Raw genomic sequence first — 11,885 nt, 5'->3', positions numbered from 1 at the left:
GATTTGGAGGGTGATAGCAAGGGAGGAATCAGGTGAGTGAGGGGGAGATTATTGGGTAAAAAGCACATCATTGACTTAGAGAAGAAGATTTGGAAGAGGAAGAGGACATTTTAAAAATAAATTCTTTCTAGGGGACTAAATGGTAATGGAAAAATATACAATAAAGAATTAAATTTAAAAAATAACAAAAATAAAAAAAAGAATTCTAACAATGAACACAGGTTGCTTCTATATCTTAGCTATTGTAAATAATGCTACAATGAACATAGGGGTACATATATCTTTTTGAATTAGTGTTTTGGATTTCTTTAGATAAATGTGGTACTTAAGATACAATGGGATATTACTCAACCATAGAAAAGAATGAAATTTGGCCATTTGTGACAACATGGGTGGTCCTAGAGGGTATTATGCTAAGTGAAATAAGTCAGACAGAGAGACAAATACTCCATGATTTCACTTGTGTGTGGAATCTAAAAAACAAAATAAATGAACAAACAAAACAGAAACAAACTCATAGATACAGAGAACAAATTAATGGTCGCCAGCTGGGAAGGGATTGGAGGGATGGGTAAAAAATGTGAAAGGGATTAAGAAGTATAAATTGACAGTTATAAAAACAGTCACGGGGATGGAAAGTACAGCGTAAGGTATATTGTATTATTATATATATATATTATATTATATAACTATATTATAACAACTATGTATGATGTCAAATGGGTACTAGACTTATGGGGTGATTACTTCATAAACTATATGAATATCTAATCACTATATTGTACACCTGAAACTAAATATAATACTGTATGTCAACTGTAGTTGAAAAATAAAATTTTAAAAATGGCATTAAAATGAATTCTAAAACCCTGCTTCTGTCTTTTCCTCCCTGTGGGCACACAGTAGTCACTCAATAAATTCTTTTTCTATGGATCTTGAATCACCAGTTATTGGTTCAGGGGGAACAAGTCACCCATTCAGTAGGGCAAAGACAAAGTATAATAAAAACAACAACAATCACTTATTTAGCACTTACTATGAGCCAGACACTGAGCCAAGATTTTGCACACTATTTCATTCCACATTTGAACAATCATGAAATTGATAGAACTTTTATTTCCATCTTAGGGATTCTTTCATTGGTCACTATAGGAGACCATTCTGCATGGCGTGGGCCCAGCTCCCACTCGGAAAGTGAGGTCCGATCACACAGGACCTACGCCAGCGGATAGGTTCTCCCATGGGGAATCAGGCCTGCATTGTACCGAGGCTGCTTTGAGACTTGCTTTTTGCTAAAACTCCCTCACCCTGAATTGAGGCAGCAAACGTTTACTGCATATCTTTAAAGTAACTTCCTAAAATCTATGCTAAACCTTCCGAGGATGAGTATAACCAGTTCAACCACTTTCCCTTTACACTTGTAAATATCCTTCTTTTGGATATAATTAGCAACATCCTCTCCTTTGTTTTCTGTAAGCATCTAAAGCAAACCTGTGCATAGTAAATGAGGACCATCCTCAATGTAATGTGCCCAGAAAGCAATAAAAGCCTGTCAAGGCAAGGGTGGGGGCACTCTTCTCTTGAGAGAGTGGCTGTGTAGTCCCTTTTCCTCCACAGGACTCGGTAGTCCGTGAATTTATCTTGTCTCAGCCACAACGCCGTGGACACTGCAGGCCAGTGTCCTCATCAGGTCACATATTTTTGACTACTATATGCCAGGCACTATTTTGGAATCCTAGGATATATCAGTGAGTAAAACAGAGAAAAAGCCCAGGCTACTGTTGAGTTAACACTTTGGTGGGGAACTGAAATGAGGACACTAGAACTTAGCGAGATGAGGTGACCTGCATGTTCACGTGGACAGTGAGCATTGGAGTGAGGGGCAGGCAGGGAAGTGCCTGCTGTGGTTGGCTGTGGTCAGGCCCACAGGAACCCCCAAGTAGACATCAGTGGAAATCTCCCGTACAAGGCAGGCACAGAAGAGGAAAGATTGCCTGGTGCTGGCGCTTAAGAATTCTAAGGCCTACAACACAGATAAAAGGACGGGGGTATGGATTCCTGACTGACAGAATTATTGAATTATCTGGAATCATGTAGCTTGTGGATGCTTCCATGACGGGTATACATCAGCAGGGCACTGACAGGCCCATGCCACTCTGATCAGGAGTGTCATTTCTGGTTAATTGGCAAGACACCAAATTGCAGTCAAGTCCGTAAGAAATAAGGAGGTCAGTGGAGAGCCTGGTTCATTCACTTCCTACTGTGCCTAGTTTATATATTTTGCATTAATTAGCTGCCCTGGAAATTAACTAAAATAATATCAACAGTAAACTAAGGCTAAATGCATCATTCTTGCCCATCCTGGAGCTGGGACCAGCCTCTGTGCTCTGGTCTAGCTCATTTGCTTCAGGTTTTCTGACCACACTCTTTCCCAAAGTCACTAGAGAAGGATAGAGCTGTTTTTGCACTTTGGGTGGAAACTTTGTCTTTTCTCAAGCAGAAGGGGGGTAGATAAGCTTTTTATCTTTTGGGCAAGAGGAAGGATTACTTTGTACTGTGCAGGCGTCAGCGATCTGTGGTCTGAGGGTTTCATCTGTGACATAACACATCCCACCAGCTCCTTCTGGAGGCATGGCCTTAGTTCACACTGGTTGGCAGTGTCCACTGCCCAAAACTAGGGAGAAAAAACACAAACCTATTGAACATAGGATGCGCAAGACCTGACCTTGGGGCCCTGTACGTTTAGCTTGGGAAGCCATTGACCATAGTACGTATAAAACCACACGTGAAACAATGATCAAATGTTTGTTCACACAATAAGAAGTCTGGAATGGGCTATAGTTAATAGTATAACCCAAGCTTGACAGTATCATCAATGACCTGGAATATTGTCTTGTCTCTGTCTGCCACTTTGATGTTGGCTTCATCTTCAGACCAGTGACAAACAGGCTGTTGCAGTCCCAGCCATCAATCCTGGGCCAGTAATGATGAGAGGAAGAAGATTTTCCTTTCTCTCCCCACTTTCTATTTTTTAGAAACAAGGAAACTTTTCCAAAACACTATTAGTAGATTTCACCCTTACTTTTATTGGTTAGAATTGAGTCACGTACCCTTTCCTAAACAAAGCCTTGCCAAGTAAAATTGGGTTACTGTGGTTGGCTACCATGGTTGGCTTTTAGATAAGGCAGAGTCACCATCTGGAGCTGGGTTTGGCAGCAGCTCCTCCTGAGGCACATAACTATGTGAAAGAGGGTGGATACCTGAACCCAAACTCATTTCCTGTTTGGAAGGAAGAAGAGAGGGGAGCAATGGTCTCAGGCAACCAAGAGTGTTCTCAACTGCTCATCATTTAGCTCCCACAGGTCCAGTATTATCTGTACCTTTAGAGAGGGGAAGCAATTTAACCTTATATCTTCCCTTACTCAGCCCTACCCTGAGGCCCCGTGTTTGACACATTTGCATTTGGAGTGTGCCAGCTGAAGGCTCCCCCCCTTTTATGCTAATTATAACCTTACTTTATACTTTGGAAAGGCTTTCTTCCAATAGCTCCAGGCACTTTACACAGAGGACATTATCTTCTATTTTTGGAGATGGTGTGAGGGTCACAAGGCAGCCCCGAAGGCAGAGCCTGGTTCTCCAACAGGAGTGACAAGCCTGCAAGGGCTGACACTCCCTGCAGGAGGGCTCTGGTGCAGACAAGGGGTCTATTAACAAAGGCTTCCTTTATGCTGACTGGGGTTTCTGAAAAAGAAGCTCCCCAGCAATCTTAGAGAGGTGCTCAGTCATCACCTGGAGGCAGAGTGGATTAGAAATGCTGAAATCAGTGTTTGTCTATTTGTCCTCATTCTAGTTTCCTCCCTCACCTTTGAGCAGCACCATAGGTAGGCCACTGGATTCTTTTAAGAAACTTTCAATCTCTTTCTTCTCTGTGCTGACCACCACGCTGGGTGCTGGACATATAGCCGTGAACAAGACAGGGTTCCTAACCTCAAAGAGCTCACGGACTTTGTGGGGAGAAAACCTGAGTAACAGGCGATTATAGCACAGTGAGATCAGCGCTTTAGTCCTTCCTGCTGGGTGGGTGCAGTGTTTCTAGCAAGAACTGCTATTTAAGCTGAGACTTAGGTACAAAGAGAAATAAAATATTGCCAGTTTCCAAGAAAGATCATGTCTTAACTCAGATTTCTTAAAGTTTGAGGAGCATTAATTCCATAGGATGCTAACTTTAAATCTCTTGGGGAAAAAAGCATAGCTGGTCAGATTAATATGGGAAGTGATAGACAATAGATTAAGTAATCTGCAGGACTTTGCAGAACTTTTAATAAGTGTACTAGTGATAACCATGAGTCTCTGACAGAGATGTCAAGTGTTCATTTCCCGATCGCACTTAACCACAAAACCCTTTCCCCCCTCGTACTCCCAGATGAGTGATTTCAATGCTGAGGACTTACAGTGTTGTAACTGGGTTGAGATGGTGGGTGGGGGTGACGGTGGGTCAGAGGAAGTATCATAGTTCTGCTCTAGAATGTACTGAGGCAAGCTTCTGATATAATAGTTGTGTTTATTTTATGGTCCTATTTACATTGTGTAGGGAACGCTACGGTATCCCTAAATAATTAAATTCAGCTGACTATAGTAAAACTGTTCTTCTCACAGGAATGGTTTAGCAATTGGCATGTGGCCCTGATTTCTGGCCAGTGGGATGAGAGGGGAAGTATGCCAAGGACTGACAGGAGAGTTTCCTGCTCTGAGAAAGAGAAAACCGGAAGAGACAGCTGCGCTTCTTCCTCTCAGTACGTTCTCTCTGAATATGATGGCTGGAACTAGAGACATCTTGCCATTAGCAAGAGGATAAAGCCAATACCAGATGACAGAGTAGAAATCAAAGTAATCTAGGTCTTTAGTGAGAGTTTTGATTTTCTGATTAACTATACCTGGAGCCTTTTCTATCTGGTGACATAACTCGACTACTTATTATATAATAATACATGTCCTTATCTTTTAACTGGATTGACTCAGGTCTTTCTGTTATTTGCAGTCAAGAGTATCCTGGCTGATGCAATTTCCTGTTTCAGTCTTCTCACCAAATTTTTTTCACAGGGATATTTAGGTATTTTCTCCATCAAGACTTACAATTTGGATCTCAGAGTATAGGCTGAGTTGTCCCGGACTCAAGCGTCTGAGGCAGCAGGTGTTATATTACTTAGTGATGCACAAACACAGGACCAAGACTCACTTGGTTTAGGCAAATAAGGATGGTTGTGGGCTGACATTATACCAGGGCTGGTTATTCTGAGTACTTGAAGAGCTGCAGTTGGGCCTCCTGCAGACCCCAACCAGGCAGCTGGAACTCAGGGAGCTAGGGCAGGAAGAAGAGCAGGTTACTCTGCTAACTGTTCTGAAAAAGGCCTGAACTCTCACACAAGGCTGGCATGGCGCCCACCCCCACACATCCTCTTTCTATCATCACCTGGGAGTGCTTTAGCTGCTCCAACAGCTTTCTCCCCAAGTCCTCTTCCTTTGCTTCTGCCCTTAATGGTTTTATTACTTTGGCATCAATTTTTTTAATGGTTCAAATTTATTTTTATACATATTCAAGGAAATTTCTTTCTTTCTTTCTTTTGGTAAAAATCTGTTGACATGATTTATTGGTGATTATATCTGTTAACATTTTTTTAAAAACCATCTTAACCATTTTAAGTGTACCGTTCAGTAATGTGAAGTATGCTCCCATTGTTGTGAGAGAGATCTCCAGAACATAACTTTTTCATCCTCTGTTATGGTTAATTTATATGTCAAATTCACTGGACCATGGAGTGCCCTGATTAAACATTACTTCTGGGTGGATCTGTGAGGGTGTTTCAGGATGAGATTAGCATTTGAGTTGGTGGACTCAGTCAAGTAGACTGCCCTTCCCAACGTGGGTGGGAATCATCCAATCTGTTGAGGGCCTGAATAGAACAAAAAGCAGAGAAAGGAAAATTTGTCTCCTTCCTGCCTTCCATGTTTGAGCTGGGACACTGGCCTTCTCCTCCCCTTGGACTGGAATTGCATCATCAGCTTTCCTGGGTCTGCACCTTGCAGAAAGCAGATCATGCGACTCTGCAGCCTCCATAATGATGTGAGTCAACTCCTAATCTCCCTCGCTCTCCTCTTGCAAAATTGGAATTCTATACCCATTAAAAAACTCTCCTTCACCCCATTTTCCACTCCCACAGTTCCTGGTAACCACCACTCTACTCTCTGCTTCTACGAATTTGACTACTTTGGATACCTCATGTAAATGGAAGTATACTGTACTTGTCTTTTTTGAGTGGCTATTTCATTTAGGATGATGTCTTCAAGGTTCTTTCACACTGTAGCATGAGACAGAATTTCCCCTTTTTAAAAAGGCTGAATAGTATTCCACCGAAGGATACATCGCATTTTGTTCATGCCTTCATCCACTGTTAGACACCTGAGTTGCTTCCACCTCTTGGCTATTGTACCTTGGCATCACTTTTACCTACTTTGTGACTGATGTTTGGGATCCTAATTCTATTGCCAAGTTTCATTGTTAACCAGATTTCTTTGGTGTGCCTGGTGAAAGGGAATGTCCAAGAGGTACCTCAGGTTCTTAAGGGTAATCTTGCTAATGAGTTTTTTAAGAGAAAATTTTACTTTGGAGAAAAACCAAGCAATGTATATGTGCGCAATGGATAACAAACCAAAAATGTGTGAAGTACAAGGTGAGTATCTTTCCTTCTATGAAACTACTTGTCTTAGTTCTGCTCTGTAGCCATAACTGTAGCTGAAATATGAGCACATTTAAAAGTAATTTTCTTACCCATAAAAGGTTATATAAGCTCAATATAAAATTTGAAAAACAGCATAAAAGCTACCATTTAATGAGGTCATATTTTGTGCAGGGTTCTCCACCAGGTACTTTAAAGATATCCTTTTTAATTTGTCCAACTCTGTGAAGTAGGCATTTGTAACATTTCAGGTGCGTTACACGTTGGTGGGAACACCAGTCAATGTGCACACCTCCTCCACAGGGCCTGATTTATTCCCCCCGGACACGGAACCGATGAGTGCCCCCTGAGCAGGGGCAGCCCACCTTGGTGAGCCTTCTCTTTGCCTGCAAGTTCCCGTGGACTTCTCAGCCACCAGTGACGCTCTCTGCACAAGTAAGGGCATTTCGGAGTTGGGAAAACAGCTAACTTCATGATCCACCACTGCCCTTTCATACTTGGGCTTACCACATCATTTTCAAAAAACCTAAACTAACAACCTTTGTATTTCTAGTTAAGAGAATGTTTACAGAATGGGGTCTCTTCATTCTGAAGCCGATCAGCATAATTAGGGTCATAGAACAAGGCTTCTCATTTTCTGGAGCTCTGGAAAGCCCGTTTGCCTGCTGTCCACTGCCAGGAGCTGATTTAATTCACTTTACCTTGGTGGCTCAAAATACAGATTTTGAGCTGGTAGTAAATTGAAGATGCTAAGCCCCAAAGAGGTTAAATATTTGCCCAAGGTCAGGCATGCGAAGAGTAAGAGAGAGAATGAAATGTTCATGAGTTAAAATAGACATAATACAGATGGGTTTGGGACTTGGCAAAGTTCCTTATCATTTTTGAGCTTTATTTTCCCATCCAAAATGGGGATAATGGTAACTATAAGGATTAGGAGTAATATATGGAGAGCACCAAGCACAATGCCTCCCGCTCCTGGTGGGTGGCCCATGACTGCTAGCAATTATAACTGTGCTGCCTGACTCCAAAACCTTTGAGCTTTCCTTGGAACAACAATCCCTCTCTCACAGAAATGTAAAAGGACTTAAAAAAGAGTAAAGAAAAAGAAAAGAAAGAAAACCATCAAAATTTCCATTCCCCCCCAGGACCAAAAGCACTAGCTTTTGTTTGAGAGCAGATGCTTCCTTCTCTGAGTGTGAGCTTTTGGTGATTTCCCCCCATGCCCCCAATTCGTTTTCTTTCTAAGAAGTATTCCTCACAGTTGTAATCACACTGTATATATGATTTGTTTTTTATTTCCTTTTCACTTTTCCTCACATGCTAAGCAAGCTTTCATGTCTATTTTCCTACTACTGGGTTTTGTGGGAACCAACAGCCCTAGAAGTTAGGGGTCTCCATGGCAGCAGCCCTTTGGGAAGTCTGGGCCTCTCCATGGTGGTGGGCAGGAGCTCACGAAATGTCTCTTCATTCCTTCATCCTTTGGATGGCTTTGCTTGTCTGTCTGTTTGTTTGTTTGGAGCTGGAGCCATTCCTTGGAACACTGGTATCTTGCCCTTCGCCGTCACTCTGCTCTTGGGTCTGAGAGCACATGCTTCCTCTTCTGAGACAGCTCTTCCTTCCCTCCTTCCTTGTGCTTCCACCTCGCTGACCTCGGTGCCCCAGGTTCTGTAGTCACCAGCCTCGTTTGCCACTCTGAACCCTGGCTAAGCTCTTTCAACACAACACTTTGCTATCACCTAATGATCTTTTAAAAGAAAATTTTCAATTATAGTTTACATTCAACACTGTATTTTGTTTCAGGTGGACACTGCAGTGGCCAGACCATCACACACCTTACTCAGTGCTCTCCCTGACACCTTTAGCACCTACCCGGCACCGCACGTGGTCACCACACTATTGACCATATTTTCCACGCTGCACCCCACATCCCCAGGACTATTTTGTAACTACCAACCTGTACTTCCAAATCCCTTCACATTTTCCACCTAGTCCCCCAATAACCTGCCCCTCTGGCAACCATCAGGCTGTTCTCTGTATCTGTGAATCTGTTTCTGTTTTGTATGTTCATTTGTATAGTTTTTTAGATTCTACACATAAGCAAAACCATATGGTATTTGTCTTTCTCTGTCTGACTTATTTCATCTACCATAATACCCTCTAGGTCCATCCATGCTGTCAGAAATGGTAAGATTGCATTCCTTTTTACGGCCAAGTAATATTCCATTTTACATATGTACCACAGCCTTTTAAAGCCATTCATCCGTTGATGGGCACCTGGGTTGCTTTTCTATCAAGGCTATTGTACATAACACTGCAGTGAACATTAGGGTGCATTTATTACCTTGTGATCTGTCACTGCCTACCCCCGTTGATCACCGCTGGATTCTGCTGCAGCTCCCGGACTGCTGAACTGCACTGAAGCATGTCTTGCAGTTGTATGAATCGAGGCCACAACAAATGCACACTGGCCTCTTACTGTTAGGTAATACCTGGACCTATTTCTTGAAGACTACGGGCAGCATTTTGCTCAGTCACAGTTCTAAAACGTCTCCATTACCCACAGCCTCCAATCCTGTTCTGGGCAAGCCAACAAGAGCATTTTTCCTTCACAGAGAAAATGAAGGCACATGGGGAAGCTTCCTCAACTTTGCTCTTCTCTGTCTCAAATTTTCCTGTGTCTTTATAATCCCTTTGTCCTCTTCAGGCATTGAGGAGAGTTCTGTTTGATTGCTAAAGTTCCTCTCCCCTCTCCCCTCCTTCTTTAAGACTATTCCATTAATCACTCATCTCTTGAATGTGAATGTTCAACATACCTATCTTAGCTATTTTTCCAAATGTATGTAAGTCTCTTCCCTCCTAAAAATAAGACACAAAGGCAGCAGCAGCAACAATAATCATAAATCATAAGCTGTTCCTTTAACTTCTCTTCCTCTTCAGCCTCCAGTGCTCTCTGTCAGCAAAATTGTGAAATGATTAGGCTATACCCACTCTTTCCTTTTATCCTGACTTTTGCCTTTATACTCTAATGTAATTGCCTTCTTAAAAGTCATAACTAAGGACCACAATCTTGCTAAATCTTACAGCTTTTTTCTTTTTTCCTCCATCTTTATTCAATTCAACATATTTATTGAACCCCTTGCTCCTCACTAGGCATTGTGTGCACTCCCAGAGAGACAGACGTTTCTGTAGCAGGTGGCCTTATGCGTCAGCTCTTCTCCCTTTCTCTCCCTCACACCACGACTCTGTCTTCTCTTCCTTTGTTTTATACTCTCCAATGGATTTCTTTTTGTATTCTTTACTAGTGTCCTTTACTGATATTCATTATCTGATCCTGAAAATGAAGCTTTCACCAAGGTTCATTCCTTGGCCGTTTTCTCTCTCTCAGCATTTGTCTTCAATTGTCACCTCTATTTTACCAGCTCTGACTATCATCCTGCCAATTTGCTCTCACATTTTGGATTGAAATCATTGTAATTTACTGAATATTCCAACTAAGACATGTTTCATGCACCTCCCACTCAAAATGCCCAACACTGAGCTCATCTTTTCCTCACCTTTTAGGCATTCCCCCCTAGCACATGGACCTCCTTTGAGAACTTCCTCCACCCCAGGGTGGATTTGAACTACATGATCCTGCATCTTTGGCCGTAATTTGATGGATCCAGTCTCCTAAGGGTATGGAATTCTGCAGGCACCAGACTGGTCTGGCTGAACTGGGAAGTGATACAGGTGATACAGGTGAAGCTGCCGTCTTCAATTATGTGCGCAGAGACACAGAGAAGTCTGGATTGTGAAAAGAAGCACAAGTGCAGCAAAGAATGGCAGGGATATGAGATCACGCAGACTGGTAATTTAGCATTATTTCCCTTAGTTGTAAGAACTCTCTTGTCTAAGTATCCAGGCTGAAAACCTTCATATTTTCTTTGGCACTTTCCTTACCTTATCCCAACTCCCCATTATATCCCATTAGCTGAAGGCCCATCGGAGCTGGTCTTCAATATTGCTCCTGAAAAATGTGCTTTTGAACTCGCTCCTTCTATTCATTCCTTTCATCACTTTTACGTCATTACTCCTTACTCAGACAATTAGAGTCTTCTTACTGGTTTTCCTGTTTCTGATCATTTTCTCCTTTAATCCATCAAGTATATTTATTGCCTGTTCTTTACACACGGAATTAGTACCATACTTCTCACTGGAAATTTCGGACCTTCTATGGCAAGGTGCCTAACCGGCAACCTTTCCACTCTTACCACAGACTTTCCAACTTTGGGGGTCAACCTGTATGAACCACACCATCCAGGCCCTTCTGCACTTTGGATTCTGGTCCTGCTCACCCAGGCAGGAGCTCCAGCAGGAGATGAGAGGAAGGGCAGAACATAAAGTCAGGATATTTATCTTCTAGTTTTCTCCCTTTAAGTTTTTTTCAGGGTGTCTGTATCCCTTGGCCAGAGGTCAATGCTTATCTACATAACTTTCTATCTTCCCAGATTCTGCCAGCCTCTGCCTTTCCTCACCCCTGGGCCTGCTGTGAGCACGCTGCTGCAGTGAGTCACGGGCTCCCGCATTCTCCTGTGCGCTTTCCCTACTCTCTGCCCACAACATTGTAAATAGTCCTTTTAAAAGGAACTACTATAAAGGACACATGGACAAAACCAAGGGGGAGGGTGGAGGTGGGGGAGGGAGGTGGGTTCACCTGGGGTGGGGTGGAGGGATGGGGAGAAAAGGCATACAACTGTAATTGAATAACAATAAAAATTAAAAAAAAAAAATAAATAAAATGAACAGCCCTTGAATTGTCCTAAATTGAGTGTGCCATTCTTTTGGGGGCCTTGACTGATATAGGGCATAATAATAATAGTTGCTACCTTAACAGTAAGCTCTTAATAAATGTTAACTCTTATTAGTAATATTATCTCCTGTCACTTCATTTTTAATTTTTAATTTAATTTTTAATTACAGTTGACATAAAATACTAAATATTTTCAGGTATTCCCATCACTTCTTACTTTCTCTTCTACTCTGTAGATTAACTAGATAGTATGCTTCCTTTTAATACTTCCTGTACTTTCTCACCATCATACCGTGAAGATGCTATTTTAGCTGCCAGGAAACCAGCCCTCCCCTTTTTTTTGCTACCTAAATAACTTCCTT

The 11,885-nt window shown here is 42.1% G+C and overlaps 1 long non-coding RNA gene across 1 annotated transcript; it reads left to right on the top strand.

Moving 5' to 3' along the window:
- Window positions 1–5,898: 5,898 nt before the first annotated feature.
- LOC128781023 (uncharacterized) lies at window positions 5,899–11,381 on the top strand. The gene is made up of 4 exons (XR_008426931.1): window positions 5,899–6,121; window positions 7,038–7,169; window positions 10,296–10,581; window positions 11,222–11,381. It is a non-coding gene; the product is annotated as an uncharacterized lncRNA (long non-coding RNA).
- The last annotated feature ends 504 nt before the right edge of the window (window positions 11,382–11,885 follow it).

The sequence above is a fragment of the Desmodus rotundus genome, chromosome 5, assembly GCF_022682495.2.
Source record: "Desmodus rotundus isolate HL8 chromosome 5, HLdesRot8A.1, whole genome shotgun sequence".
Classification (NCBI taxonomy): domain Eukaryota; kingdom Metazoa; phylum Chordata; class Mammalia; order Chiroptera; family Phyllostomidae; genus Desmodus; species Desmodus rotundus.
This window is presented reverse-complemented; position numbering and strand designations above follow the sequence as displayed.